At 47.7% G+C, this 14,882-nt stretch overlaps 3 non-coding genes across 3 annotated transcripts; all 3 read right to left on the bottom strand.

Annotated features, from left to right (window-relative positions):
• Nucleotides 1-11,202: 11,202 nt before the first annotated feature.
• Nucleotides 11,203-11,274, bottom strand: TRNAH-GUG (transfer RNA histidin (anticodon GUG)). Its single transcript has one exon. It is a non-coding gene; the product is annotated as a tRNA-His (tRNA).
• Nucleotides 11,275-11,425: 151 nt separating this feature from the next.
• TRNAH-GUG (transfer RNA histidin (anticodon GUG)) lies at nucleotides 11,426-11,497 on the bottom strand. The gene has a single exon. It is a non-coding gene; the product is annotated as a tRNA-His (tRNA).
• Nucleotides 11,498-11,648: 151 nt separating this feature from the next.
• TRNAH-GUG (transfer RNA histidin (anticodon GUG)) lies at nucleotides 11,649-11,720 on the bottom strand. The gene has a single exon. It is a non-coding gene; the product is annotated as a tRNA-His (tRNA).
• Nucleotides 11,721-14,882: the final 3,162 nt, after the last annotated feature.

The raw sequence follows: 14,882 nt of genomic DNA, 5'->3' as shown, positions 1-14,882 counted from the left end.
AATCAAAAGAAAACCGCACTTCTAGCAACTTGCACGAAAAAACAACCTCGCGCAGGTAGCCAGTCACAGTACCAGGCATGTTTTCACATGACACAATCCATTCAGGGAGCAGCCTCTGCAATCGCACTTGCATCACAGTTCTTAGAAAGGTATCTTTTTGATCACGGAGGAATATAAATCGCGAGACCACCTGACGCAAGAACAGATGTGCAAGGCCAAGCCCGCCCCTTTTAACAGAAATAAACAAATTCGTCCGGGCGGTTTTTTCCCATGTGGATGCCCAAATAAAAACAGCAAAAACGCGGTGCATTTTCTGAATTGAGGTTCGTGAGATACACAACACATTTATGAGGTATCACATCCTCGAAATAAGAAAAACATTGCAAATAGAAGCGCGCGAAAACATTGACAGTTGCCTTCCTTGCCACGCACCCGCTTTTTCTTTCACTCTGGATGTTTCTTCCACCCAGTGCACGTTGGGATCTTGATAACATTCTAAAGGCACGCCTAGATATCGTGTTGGGAGAGCAGACCATCGCAGCTTACAGAAGAAATCAGGTGTCACGTCCCAATCACCATGCCAAAACCCAGAGCTTTCCTCCCAATTGATCTTGCATCCGGTTTGATCACAAAATGTTTGGACGACACCAGTGACTTCACAGATGCTCTTTCTAGTTGCACAAAAGACTGCAATGTCATCAGAGTATGCTAGCATTTTCACGTGTGCTGATTGCAGCTTGAACCCTAAAATGCGACCGCTATCAATGATAGCCAAGCAAAGTGGCTCTAAATACAGTGCAAAAAGCAGGGGTGAGAGCGGGCAGCCCTGCCTTACTGATGACCGTACTGCGATGCTGTCAGTCAGTTCACCATTCACAATAATACGGGTCGTGCAGTTCGCATAAGCCATTTTAACACCCTCCACTATGACGTCACCAAGGTTAGAATGCTCCAAAACGGAAAAAAGAATTTCGTGAGAAACACTGTCAAAGGCTTTCGCCAAATCTAATTGCATCATGGCTATCTGACCACCGAGTGCATCAACGCATTCTAATACGGTTCTTGCGACATGTATATTCGTGGCAATGGATCGACCCTTGATGCCGCACGTTTGATGAGGCCCAACCAATGTTTTTATTACGCTTTGCAGTCTTTTTGCTAAAAGCTTCATGTACACCTTATAGTCAACATTGGTGAGGCTTATCGGTCGATATGACCCCACCAACTGTCGTTTCTCCGGATCATCTGTCTTGGGTATTAGAACAATGTGCGATGTAGAGAAAGACAACGGAACAGTATTACGTTCATAAGCTTCAGTGATTACACAGAGCATAAACTGAGCCGCATACTGCTGAAAAGTTTTAAAGAATGCGGCGCTTAGACCATCCGGCCCAGGGGCCTTCCCAGGTGTCAGGTCATCTATTGCAGATATTATCTCCTGCAACGTTACCGGTGTTTCTAGGCGCGCTTTACTTTCGTCATCCAGTGCAGGCATCAGTCTTAGAAAATCTGTTCGAAAGCCGCCTACAGTCTCAAGCTTAGCGCTAAGCAGTTCTTCGTGCTCTGTTACCGCACGCTGAATATCTTTAGCATCTTCAGTGATATGGCCGGCATATCTTATACTCCTTATTTCTTTCTGGCAGGCGTATCTTTTCTCGTCTGCTAGCGCTCGTTTTGTCGGTACTTCTCCAGCCCAAAGTTTTTCAGCCTTTGCACGTATAACAGCCGCTGTGTATCTTTCACTGTCGATTGTTTCCAACTAACTTTTTATCTCTCGTATTTTACTGGCGAAATGCCCTGGCACTGAACTTTCCATGCTCAAAAGAAACTGGAGTTGTTCATTCAGTTCTTTTTCTTTTTCTTTCTCTTTATGCCGCACCTTACTGCTCTTTGCTATGGATTTCAATTTGACCCATTCTTTGAAGCTGTCCCATTCCGCTGCAAAACTTACTGGTCGCATAGTCAGACGACTTTCAAACTCGGTCTTAACTTCCGTAAGGAACTCTTCATCGGCGAGAAGTTTGGCATTCAGTTTCCATAGGTGCCAGTTAAAGCGCGATTTTGTTCCTGCCCTACGGAACACTGCACTCACGAGACAATGATCGCTGAAAGACACAGGTTTGACCTCATATGCAGTACATAGAGAAACAAGATCAACCGAGGCATACACCCTGTCCAATCGAGCATAGCTATCTCGCTGAAAGTGCGTGAACTCTGGTTGGTTTCCAGTGGAGAACACACTACCAACATCCTCAAGGCCGTATTCATGCACAAGTGCATTCAACTGCTCGGAGCTTCTGTCTCTTCGAGGTTTACACTTCGCCGCTCGGTCCACAGCTGAGCACACACAGTTGTAGTCACCAAGTACAAGCAAGATTTTGTCGACCTTCAACCACGATTCAATAGACTCAAAAAACACTTCACGTTCGCGTTCTGAATTGGGAACATACAAACACAACACACGCCAGCATAAATTACAGTAGGTAAAATCAGTAACCAAAAGCCGACCAGTTGGACAGGCAAAAACGGACTCTACGCTTACTCCCAGCGTGTTACGTATAAATAAAAGGCATCCACCCGATACACCAACAGAATGGCATACACACACATAAAAGTTTGTTTGAAAAGAAGCCACCATACGGTCAGTGCTTTCTTGGCTCTCAATCTTTGACTCTTGCACAGCTGCTACATCTATATCATTATATAAAAAGAGGCGATTGAGCTGGCATTGTCGCCTTCTCGCTCCCAGCCCTCTGACATTCAAAGTAGCTACGTGTAACGGCGAATTAAGCTTGAGAGTCATGTATTAGCGAGAGACGCCCGTACCCGCATGGTGCCTACCTTCATGATTGCGTGGCCTCCGCTTCTGAAGAACAGTGGCATATGTGTGCATGTATTGTCCTCCCAGCGGAACGTCGGGCTGCATACAAACGAAGTCCAAGCACCGTCTGTCATTTTTGCTCACACACGCCCCGCTCTGTTGCAGAATGTTCCTGACGCTGGTCGGTAGGCAGCCGACCCACAAATCGTTCAGGACACCACAAAACCTACGGAGGCGGTTTCCCCGCCTGCCGCGTGTCGCCAGAGAAGTTCGGCTTCGGTCTAAAAGTCGATCTTCGGATGCCCGCAGTTTTCGGCGGCGGTTCACCACAAACGCCGCCTGGCAGCTGAGTCTCCTCAAAGCTTTCCTCGTGTGGACGTTTTGAGGCAATTAAGGCCGCTGTCTCCGGCCCAACTTCCATGGCATCAGTGCAAGGAGGCTCAGTGGTCAGATGCTCCTCAGCGTCAGAAAACTTGATTACGTCTTCTGACGCTTCCTTTAACGCACTTTAGTGGTACTGTTGGTCCTGCGATGGAACGTGCGAGACGTGCCGAGTTTCATACTTTTCACTTGAGACCGTCACCTTATGCTTAGTTAAAACCGTCATGGAAGGCGCGTCCTGTTTCGTTGACTGTCCTCTAATGCCGGCCGCCTCCTCCGCATCCACCTCATCCATTATCAACTCGGACGTGTCCTCGCTGGTCCCAGGTCCGGCAATGCTTGCGTAGGTACGTGCACACTGGCTGTCTTCATGACCGAACCGTCGACAGGTTCCGCTGCGAGGAACCCGGCACTCCTTGCGGATGTGACCCGTGCTCCGACAGCGTAGGCACAAGGGAGGTCTGCCTGGCACAACAACGAGCGCCAGCTCACCACTAACGTTCAACTGATGTGGCAGGCCATCCAGCTTCACGCCAGCTTTCAGCTTCAGCGTGACGTGTCTAGTAGTTGAGCCCTTTTCTAACATACCTTTAACTCGCCAGCGCTCCCGTATAACTTCGGATACCTTTCCGTACGGCGCAAGGGCAGCACGGACATCCTCGTCTGGCACGTTGTGTAGCAGCCAGTGAAGTTTCAGCCGCACATCCTGGTTCGCCGGGTCAATTACCAAGCAGCGACCGTTTTTCACACACAACTCGCCTACACTAAAAAGCTTCCCAGGTAGCACAGAATGTGGGGCCCCAGTAGGTCCGATGTAGGCAAGTGGGGCTGGGGCAACCATCATAAAACCTGCATCGGTCCCCGATGGGGCAAATGTGGGCAAGCCCCATTTGGGCTTGCCCCTGCTCCTCCTGCATGGGTCCCATAGCGGCGTTTCTTGGGCTAATGCAGAGCACATTCCTGCATCCAGACCACAAGGATCCCTTGCCGGATATTTGAGGGCAATCCAACCTAAATGTGGGCTTTTTATGGGAGAGCCCTCATAGATCCGAAGTGAGGCCGCCCCCATTAAATCTTTGTGGGACCAACATCGGCCGCAGTGGGGCAAGAAAACGGACAACCCACATGCTGCCCAAATCGGCCCCTTGTAGGTTACTTGAGGGCAGGTGAAATATGAATAAGGGCTCAATTTGAGCAAGCCCTCGTGAAGCCCAAATGAGGCAGCCTTAGCTAAACCGCTTTAGGTCCCACATAGGCTGTAATGGGGCTGGAAGGCGGGCGTGCCCGCATAGTACCAAAATCGGTCCTTTGTGGGGGCTTTGAAGGCCCGTGCAACAGCAGGTGGGCTCTAGGTTCAAAAACAACGTCCAGCCCAATTGGGGCTGCCCACATAAAACTGCTTTATATCCCACATGGGCCGTAATGGGGCTGGAAGGCGGGAGGGCCCGCATGATACCAAAATTGGTCCCTTGTGGGGAATTTGAAGGCACGTGCAATAGCAAGTGGGCTTTAGGTTCAAAACCAACACCCAGCCCAATTGGGGCTGCCCACACAAAACCGCTGTAGGTCCCACATCGGCCGTAATGGGGCTAGAAGGCGTGCGTGCAATTGCGTAATCATTGTTTCTAACTTTTATTTGCATTAGATGTTGCCCTAAATTACCGTTATAGATGATTTGTATAACAGTTGTGGCCATGTTTAGTCGATTAGAAATTTACATGGCTTTAGTTCTCGCGCTCGTGCAAATTGCGCTACATATACTAAAACAAACTGATTGCTAACTGTTGCCTCTTATGTGGTTGCTTTGGACCGCCTGCAACTCGCAGTACAATATTACTGTTCAGAACACACATCTCCATAGCCTGAACAAGATGTACATGAAGTCATTTTGGCTAGATGAATGTTATGAATTATTGTAAAATTTAATATTGCGGCTGTTTAGAAAGTGCAGACATGTATAAAGTAATTACTTATGTGCCTAAATATTGATTGGGAAAACTTGGACTAGGGCTTTCCATCAATTTCCTACGTCGGACCCCTATGAGAATAATGTGGGCAAGCCCAAGTGTGGCTACCGCTATAGAACCCGCATTGGTCCTATGTCATTTTCTGAGGGGCTAACTGAAATAAAAAAAAATGTTCCTCCAAAGCGGCTGCCCAAATCGGTCCAAAGTAGGACCATCGCGGGGAGTTGGCGGGATGTGCCCTTTTAACAATGTCGGAAAAATGTGGGCAGCCCCGCAAGGGCTGCCTGCATCGGCCCCTAGTGGGGCCAATTGGGGCTTTGTCGACAGCCCGCGTCGGGCCTACGTCGGCCCCTCTTGCAGCACCCACATTGAGCCCACCGGGGCTGTCCTGCATTGCCTACATCGGGCCCACCGGGGCCCACCCTTCATAGCCCACTTTGTGCTACCTGGGTTGGTCACCGCTTCAGAATCCTTGAGAGTGACAGCCCAGACATGGCTCATCCGATACGCCCCCATCGCAACAACATCGGGGATCAGCGAATGCTGTGCCAAAGCGTCGCGGAAATCTTCCACCCGGTACGGGCGGGCCCTGATATCGGCATGCAAAAAAACCGTATTCAAAACAAACCGACCTGTTGGCAGTGCAGGCAAAACAACTTGATAAGTACTATCCTGATCAGCAGTCCTGTTACCGCGGCCTGACATGGCCGTTGAAGCCGCTCCTGAGGAGCCCTGCATCCTGCGTCCGTTCACTGGCGTGGCCGGAAGCAGAATCCATCACTGCTGTCCGAGAGAGACGGTGCGCAAATGGAAACCGCCGTTGACAAGGCAAACTAGTTCTAAAGAACCTTGGACAAGGAACACGAAACCACAGAGGAAGGACAAAGAGAGCTAAAAGAAGGGTTGTAAAAATTGGAAAATGAAGTAAAATAAAATGCAGTGACCAGGATTCGAACCTGGGTTATTGAGGGCCACAGCGCAAGGTACTAACAACTATACGATCACTGCTGTCTTTTTTTTTTCTTTATTGCCTGGCTTTGACACTTATACACTGCACTGGAACTGAAAACAACAGGAAAAAAAAAATAGTATATGTACACAAAGGTGGCTAGCGTTGCCTAACACCGACTGAGGGGCAGGCATTGTCATGTTAAAATTCCTTGAGCACCGTCAAAGGTTCCAGCTTTGACAGCCACTCAGGAGCACATGGTTGCAATTTAAGCACGTCGAGCCATCGCTGCACACATTCACGGAAATACATGCGGGCTGGCCGTGCATCTGGATCGCAGTGATAACCAGCCATTCGTGCACGTCATATACTGTGGAGGCACATTAACATAACCTGGTCTAACGGCATATCATCGTGGTTATCCAATGGCAAATACCTAATGCCATGGGAATCAAGTGGCAACTGTTTTTTTATTGTCCTTTGCAGAACATCCCACAAATATACCCCCTCCAAGCAATGCAAAAACATGTGATCTATTGTCTCTGGCTGTTTGCAGATGAGAGATGGGGCCCCCCACGGTAGGAACATACCCTTCTCCTCCATAAATGATTTTACACTCAAAGTACCGGTATGTAGCATAAAGAAAAACGTTTTAGCTCCCGAAGCAACTTGCATTTTCTTTACTCGTTTTAATACATTACTTCCTGTGCCTCCATAGTATAAAGCTCGGTACAAGGGCACCGGGAACACCACTTCACAAACATCCTTGTATAATGTTCTCCTGTTAACATTACTTAAATACTCTTTCGAAAAACGTGCGCTTAAGAATTTCACGCTCAAAACAATTTCCCTAAAGAATCCAAACAGAGAACCATGCATACATTGAGTATAAACTACGAAATCAGGCAACGCTCGACCAAGTCTTTGTTGACACACTGTGCGCAGGAATGGATCGCTGGCATCCCTAAAAAACATAAACCGGTTGACAATCTGTCGCACAAACAAATGACCCAGACCAAGCCCCCCATGCTTCACCTGTCGGAGCAAATTTGTCCGACTGCACCTCTCCCAACTCGAGGCCCAAACAAACACCGCAAAAACTCGATGTAATTTTTGCACATTTACACGGGAGCAATGCAACACTTGCATAACATACCATAACTTACTAATTAAAAACAGGTTGCAAACTGCGGCTCTTGCAAATATTAATTGAGCGCTTTTCCATTTCTCCGCTTTTTCACTGGTTTCTTTTACTTGCTCTAGCCAATATGGCTTGCTTTCCTTGTAAAATTTCAAGGGCACACCCAAGTACTTTGCAGGCGTTGTAACCCACGACACATTAGCGAAAGTGTCGGGGGTCAGCTGCCATTCTCCGTGCCAAAATCCCAGGCACTTACCCCAGTTAACTTTACTCCTTGTGACTTTGCTAAAATGTTTTACCACATCCACTGTCCTCTTTATACTCTCCTTATTTACACAAAAAACCGCAACGTCATCTGCGTAAGCCAGCAATTTGACTTCTGACTCCTGCAGTCGAAAACCAACAATGTCATTGTTTTGTAGGATGCTTAAACACAACGTTTCAATATAAACCGAACAAAAGAGGGCTAAGGGGGCAACCTTGGCGCACCGAACGTCGTACGTTGATGGGGGCCCCCAGTGACTTATTGACAATTAATCTCGTAGTGCAGTTACGGTACGCCAAAGCCACTCCCTCTCGAATAACAGAGCCGACATTAACATAGTCTAATATACTGAACAGAATAGTATGTGCCACACAATCAAAAGCTTTCTCCAAGTCCAACTGCAGTAACGCAACACACGCACGAGTTGCATCGCAGCATTCGAGCACACTTCTCGCTTTGTGAATGTTCTGAAAGATAGATCGCCCTTTGATACCGCACGTTTGGTGAGGGCCCACTAGTTCGCATATAACCGTTTGTAGTCTGCCAGCAAGCACCTTCATATAAATCTTGTAATCAACGTTTGTCAGAGCAATGGGCCTGTAAGACTACAACTGCCTAAGCTTATCTGGTTGGTCAGTTTTCGGAATAAGTACTGTGTGCGACGATCCGAAAGACGCAGGCAGTACCTTCAGTTTATACGCTTCATTAAATAAGGCACACAACAAAGGAAATAGCTGTTCCTTGAACACTTTATAAAAAGCCGCACTCAGGCCATCAGGCCCGGGTGATTTCCCTGGGTTTAAATTTTCTATTTCCTGCTGCACTTCTTTTTCGCTTATTGGCCGCTCCAGTCTTTCTTTTTGTTCCTCGTCAATTTTTGGCATCGCGTCAAGAAAGGATTCTTTAAAACGGTCCAAATAAACCTCTCGGGACGAAAATAGATCTTCATAATACTCCCGGAAAGCTTTCGCGATTCCTTCGTTATCGGTTTCTTTGCGTCCTGCCCAATCTACCTCTGCCATGTGATTTCGCCTTGCATTTGCTTTTTCTATTCCCAACGATCTTTTTGTCGGCGTCTCATCCAAAGCCAATTTTTCCGCTCTTGCACGCACTAACGCTCCTTGGTATCTGTCTTCTTCTATCAAGTTAATCTGTTCTTTTATTTTTCGAATATCCTCTATCCATCTGCCGGGTGCCTTACATTCCTGTTCGTGTAGTTTTGCAAGCAAAGCCTTAAACTGGTTTTCTGTAATTTTGTTCTCGTACAGCAGGGAACTGGATCTGTCAATGGCTTTAATTTTAATCTGTTCCTTGCACAACTCTCACTGTTTCCAGATTTCGAGCAAAGTCCCTGGCTTCACTTTAATCAATTCATTCAATACCACGCGTCTAAAGGCATCATCCTTAAGCAATTTATTGTTGAATTTCCATAACTCCCAGCTAAATGCATTGCTTCGTTTTTTGGTGCCGAATAAGCACTGCACCAAACAGTGATCCGTGAATGTCATAGGCACAACTCGGTATTCATTGCATGAAGGAATCAGATCCAGCGACGCGAAATTCTGTCCAGACGCGCGTGCCTAGAACCTTGGAAGTGCGTGTACTGAACGGCACGCGGCCCTTCCAAGCAATCAGCCACATCCTCCATATTCCATTCGCTTATTAACTGGCATAACACTTCAGTGCTCTTGTCTCTGAATCCGCGTGTGCTGGTTTTGTCTCGAGCATTCAGTACACAGTTAAAATCGCCCAGCAATACTACCTGCCTTTCCGTACTTAACTGCTGCATAACATTCTCGAAAAACACTGTTCTTTCCTCCACACCGTTAGGAGCGTACACACAAATAATGCGCCACTCAACACCGCTGTATACACAATCAGCCACTACACACCGTCCAGAAGAGCATGAGGAGTAGCCCTTTACAACCAGACCAGGCAGCTTTTTGACGAGCAATACACACCCGGCCGATGTCCCAACTGCGTGGCTAACAATGGCGTAAAATCTAGCCGTGAAACGTCGCACCATGCTCCCGGTCTCTTCCTCCCCATCAACCTTAGTTTCTTGCACGGCAAGCACGTCAATATCGTGGTCAGTTAAGAGCCGGTGCACCTGGCTCTGCTTCTTTTTGCCTGCCAATCCCATGACATTTAACGTGGCTACTCTTAAGGTGGTTTCGGGCGCCATTTTCCTCAAGGGTGAAGAGACCAAAAGCATGGTGCTTACCTTTCCCGTCTAGCGCGTTGCTAGACGCCGTCGTTGGATCCATCCCCGTCCGGTGCGAGCGGCTGACCCGGCAGCGGGGGCACTTTATCCGCTGCCCGTCTCTGTGATGAAATGTTTGGCCTCGGACGAAGCGTGGACCGCCGGGATTGCCCCGTTTTTGCTGGTGGCTCGTCGACGCTGGGGGCTGACGCCTGGTTACCTTCGGGTTCGGACTGTGTGTGGGATCGCTTGGCTGGGGCTGGGACGCCTGGCTTACGAACACCGCTGGTGTCCGAGTGCTCCTCCCCATTATCCTGTTCCATACCGTTTCCCGGCTCAAGTGACGTGCCTTCCTCATTGCTAGGGAGCTCAGGTGCAGAGTCCGCGCTCCCCACATCCCTCGCAGCATTGCCGCTTTCTGCCGAGTCCACCGACGAATCCGTCTCCCGTGTCTGCGTTCGCACCTCTCCGGCACCCTTCGCCGCCTCCTCCGCCTCGACCACGTCCATGGTGAGCTCCGCCGACCGTTCCGCAGTTCCATGTCCCGCGGCCGAAGCGTACGAAAGCACACAGGCAGCTTCGTCATGACCGTAGCGTCTACACTTTGGACAACGCGGTACCTTGCATTCTCGTCGAACGTGACCGGTACCGCGGCAGCGCAGGCACTGCATCGCTCGTCCAGGCACCACGACAAGGGCCAGCTCTCCGGCCACTCGCAGCTGGTGAGGTAAGTCATCGACCTTAATGCCGGGTTTCAATTTCAGGAGCACAGTCCTCGTGGTGGACCCCTTCTCCCTGACGCCTTGAACTCTCCACCTCTCCCGGGTCACCTCGGTCACCTTCCCAAAAGCCGCAAAAGCCGTCCGGATGTCGTCGTCTGCCACACCGTACAACATCCAGTGAAGTCGCAGCTTCACCTGTTGGTCCTCGGGATCGATAATAAGGCAACGGCGTCCCTTAACTTCGAGCTCCTTGAAAGCCGCCAATTTCTTCGTTGCTTCTGTGCTGCTTAACGTGACCGCCCAAACATGGTTGATCTGATACGCCCCCAACGCCACAACGTCGGGGAGCGCACCAGCGTTGGCAAGGGCGTCGCGGAAATCCTCGACCCTGTATGGCCTGACTCGCACATCGCCGTGCAAAAAAAGCGTGTTAAAAACAACGCGTCCGGTGGGCAAAGTTGGCAGAATAATCTGATATTCGCTATCATCCATGTCCTCAAGCCTGTTTCCGCGGCTTGAAAGGGCCGCTATCACCGCTCCGCTGGAGTACATGATTCTGCGACCGTTCACTACGGTGGCCGGAAGTAGAATACGATCACTGCTGTCCGAGAGAGACGGTGCGCAAATGGAAACCGCCGTTGACAAGGCAAACTAGTTCTAAAGAACCTTGGACAAGGAACACGAAACCACAGAGGAAGGACAAAGAGAGCTAAGAGAAGGGTTGTAAAAATCGGAAAATGAAGTAAAATAAAATGCAGTGACCAGGATTCGAACCTGGGTTATTGCGGCCACAGCGCAAGGTACTAACCACTATACGATCACTGCTGTCCGAGAGAGACGGTGCGCAAATGGAAAGCGCCGTTGACAAGGCAAACTAGTTCTAAAGAAACTTGGACAAGGAACACGAAACCACAGAGGAAGGACAAAGAGAGCTAAAAGAAGGGTTGTAAAAATCGGAAAATGAAGTAAAATAAATTGCCGTGACCAGGATTCGAACCTGGGTTATTGCGGCCACAACGCAAGGTACTAACCACTATACGATCACGGCTGTCCGAGAGGGACGGTGCGCAAATGGAAAGCGCCGTTGACAAGGCAATCTAGTTCTAAAGAACCTTGGACAAGGAACACGAAACCACAGAGGAAGGACAAAGAGAGCTAAGAGAAGGGTTGTAAAAATCGGAAAATGAAGTAAAATAAAATGCCGTGACCAGGATTCGAACCTGGGTTATTGCAGCCACAATGCAAGGTACTAACCACTATACGATCACGGCTGTCCGACCGTTTTTTTTTTCTTTATTACCGACTTGGCAACTACAAAGGACGATGAAAAGTCGCATAGAATTAAAAACACAAGTCACTTTCTGACAGGTTTCTTGTGAGAGAATTTATTAGGTGACATGAGCTTGTCCAAGACAGGCAGCCATTCAGGGGGTTCAGATTGCCCTCCGGAAACATCACGCGTGTACATTACACTTTCAACAAAATACTGATGAGCTGGGTGTACGACAACATGCTCATGGCGAACATCCATCCGCGTTCTCCATACGCTGTGCATACACAAGGCCATTAATAAATAACTGGGCACTTCTCCTGGCTGGGCGCATGGAAGGTAGCGTATGCCAAACGGCGTTATTGGTAAGTCCTTTTTAATAGTACGCTGTAGCACGTCCCACAAAAAAACCGCATCGTGACAATCAAAGAAAATATGCTCTATGGATTCCAGCTTTTTGCAAATTAAACAGTCAGCAGACCAAGGCACAAAAAGCCATGGTCTTATCTTATCGCTTATCGAGCCATGGCTTCACCGGAAGAGTGCCGGTACGCAATTGAAAAAAGAAAGATTTAGCGGACGATCTGATGGGCATTCTTTTCACTCTCTTCAACACGTCCCGCTCCGGACCCAAAGCATATACAGCGCGATAAAGAGGCACAGGTAAAAAGGTTTCCAATAAATCTTTGTACAGCCGTTTTCGCGTAACAGTACACATATACTCATTTGAAAATCGCGCCTTCACTATTTGGAAAGACGCGACAACTTCGCGAAGAAAAGCACTTAGAGCCATTGTCCCTGTAGACATAATCGAAACTACATATTCCGGCTGTGAATCACGCAATCGCACTTGGATTACTGTTATAAGAAAAACATCGCTTTGTTCGCGCAAAAAAAAGAACCTTGTTACAATGTGCTTTAAGTATAAATGTGACAAGCCCAGTCCACCGTTATGCACCGTATGAAAAATATTGCATCGACTGGTACGCTCCCATGTTGAAGCCCACACAAACGTGGCAAATACCCTATGCAGTTTTTGAACAGAGATTCTTGACATAGATAACACTTGCAGCATGTAAAAAATTTTTGCAACTAGGAACATATTGCATACGGTAGCTCTTGCGAACATAGAAAAGTTATGTCTTCCCCATTTGTTTGTTTGGGTTTTCACTTGCTCAACTTCACCGGCCCAACATTCCTTGCTTTCACGGTAATGCTTTAGTGGCACACCAAGGTAACTGCATGGCGTTATTGTCCATTGCATACTGGAGAACAGTTCAGGCGCGTATTGCCAGTTTGGTGCCAAAATCTTAAACACTTCGCCCAACTAATTTCACTTCCACTTGCAGAGCAAAAAGCAGTGGCTTCTTTTACAACTTCCTGCACGCTCTCATGGTCAGTACAAAAAACCGCAATATCGTCCGCGTATGCCAAAACCCGAACTTCACTTTGAAAAAATCTATAACCGCGAATGTTTGGCCTTGTAAGCAATCTTAGACAGAAAGGCTCCAGATAAAGCGCAAACAAAAGGGGAGACAGAGGACAGCCCTGCCTTACTGACGACTGAACAGGTATACGATCGGTTAAATGCTTATTCACGACCAGTCTCGCTGAACAGCACTCGTAAACCATTTTCACGCCCTTTGTGAACACGGAACCAGCATTGACATACTCTAAAATATAGAACAAAATTACATGTACCACTTTATCAAATGCTTTGTGGAGGTCTAATTGCATCATGGCTACGTGGTCATGCATCGCGTCACAACATACTAGTACACTCCTTGCTGCGTGTATGTTAGTAAAAATGGTCCTTCCTTTTATACCGCATGTCTGATATGGCCCTACAAGAGAAGTAATTACACGTTGCAGTCGTCGCCCTAATACTTTCCTGTAAATTTTATAGTCAACATTCGTAAGACTTATAGGACGGTAAGACGCTACAGACTAAAGCTTAACATGGTCATCTGTTTTCGGGATTAGTACAATGTGTGACATTCGAAAAGACGGAGGAGGTACGTTCTTTTCGTAGCATTCACTAACAACTCTTTCCAGTAAAACAGCCATTTCAATTGGAAAGGACTTGTATACGGCAGCACCAAGACCATCTGGTCCGGGTGACTTATTGGAATTTAATTCCCCGATAACGGTCTCAATTTCCTCGGAAGTAATACTTGCTTCAAGTGTCTGCGCAACTTCGTCTTCCACTCTTGGCATCAGCGACAGAGAGTCGTTTCTGAAGCGTTCAATGTCCGGTGTTTTGAGGCTAAACAATTCCCTGTAAAATTCTACAAACGCCCCTTCAATCGTTTTCTTTTCCGAGGTAACTACGTTCTGATAGCAGATTTCTTTTATCTCTTTTGACACTGCGTACCGTTTTTCATCACTAAGTGCCCTTTTCGTGGGCGTCTCTCGGAGCCACATTTTTCGCTGCGTGCCCTTATCACCGCACCGCGATACTTCTCTTCGTCTATCACCTCAAGTTTGGTTTTATCTTTTTTATATCTTGTGCGAACAAGCCAGGCTTAACGCTCTCCATGCTAAGCATGTATTCAAGTGTGCTTCGAAGTTCTTTTTCTTGTTCTCTTTCTTTACGTCGGAGAGTGCATGCTCGGTCAATAGCAGCTATCTTCATATCGCACTTAAACTGCTCCCGTGCTTGTATAAAATTAGAGTCATTTTGCAACATATGCGTAATATATTCTTTCACTTTAGTGGTAAACTCTTCATCCAGCAGCAGCTTTTCATTAAATTTCCATAGCTCCCAATTGAACTGTGTTGCCTTACTTTTCATGCCTAGAGTAATCATTACGAGGGAGTGGTCACTAAAGCTCATGGGAAGTGTTTGATATTCCGAGAACAAGGACACACAATCAATAGGAACATATATTCGGTCCAACCTTGCATGACAGCTACCTTGAAAGTGCGTGAACATTGCTTGGCCTTCATGCGTCAGTATTCAGCCAGCATCTTCAAGCTCTGCCTCATTAACAATGTCAATAAGTAACTCTGCGCTCTTGTCACGAAGGACACGGTCTGTTGTTCTATCTTTCGGTCTACAGACACAGTTGAAGTCTTCAAGCAGGAGAACACGCCTCTCATGTATTAGGAAGGATTTCATATAGTGAAAAAACTCTTCGCGCTCAGACGTTCTTGTAGGCGC

This window comes from Amblyomma maculatum, chromosome 1 (genome assembly GCF_055883805.1).
Source record: "Amblyomma maculatum isolate TAMU_Amacu chromosome 1, ASM5588380v1, whole genome shotgun sequence".
NCBI classification, from domain to species: Eukaryota; Metazoa; Arthropoda; class Arachnida; order Ixodida; family Ixodidae; genus Amblyomma; species Amblyomma maculatum.
This window is presented reverse-complemented; position numbering and strand designations above follow the sequence as displayed.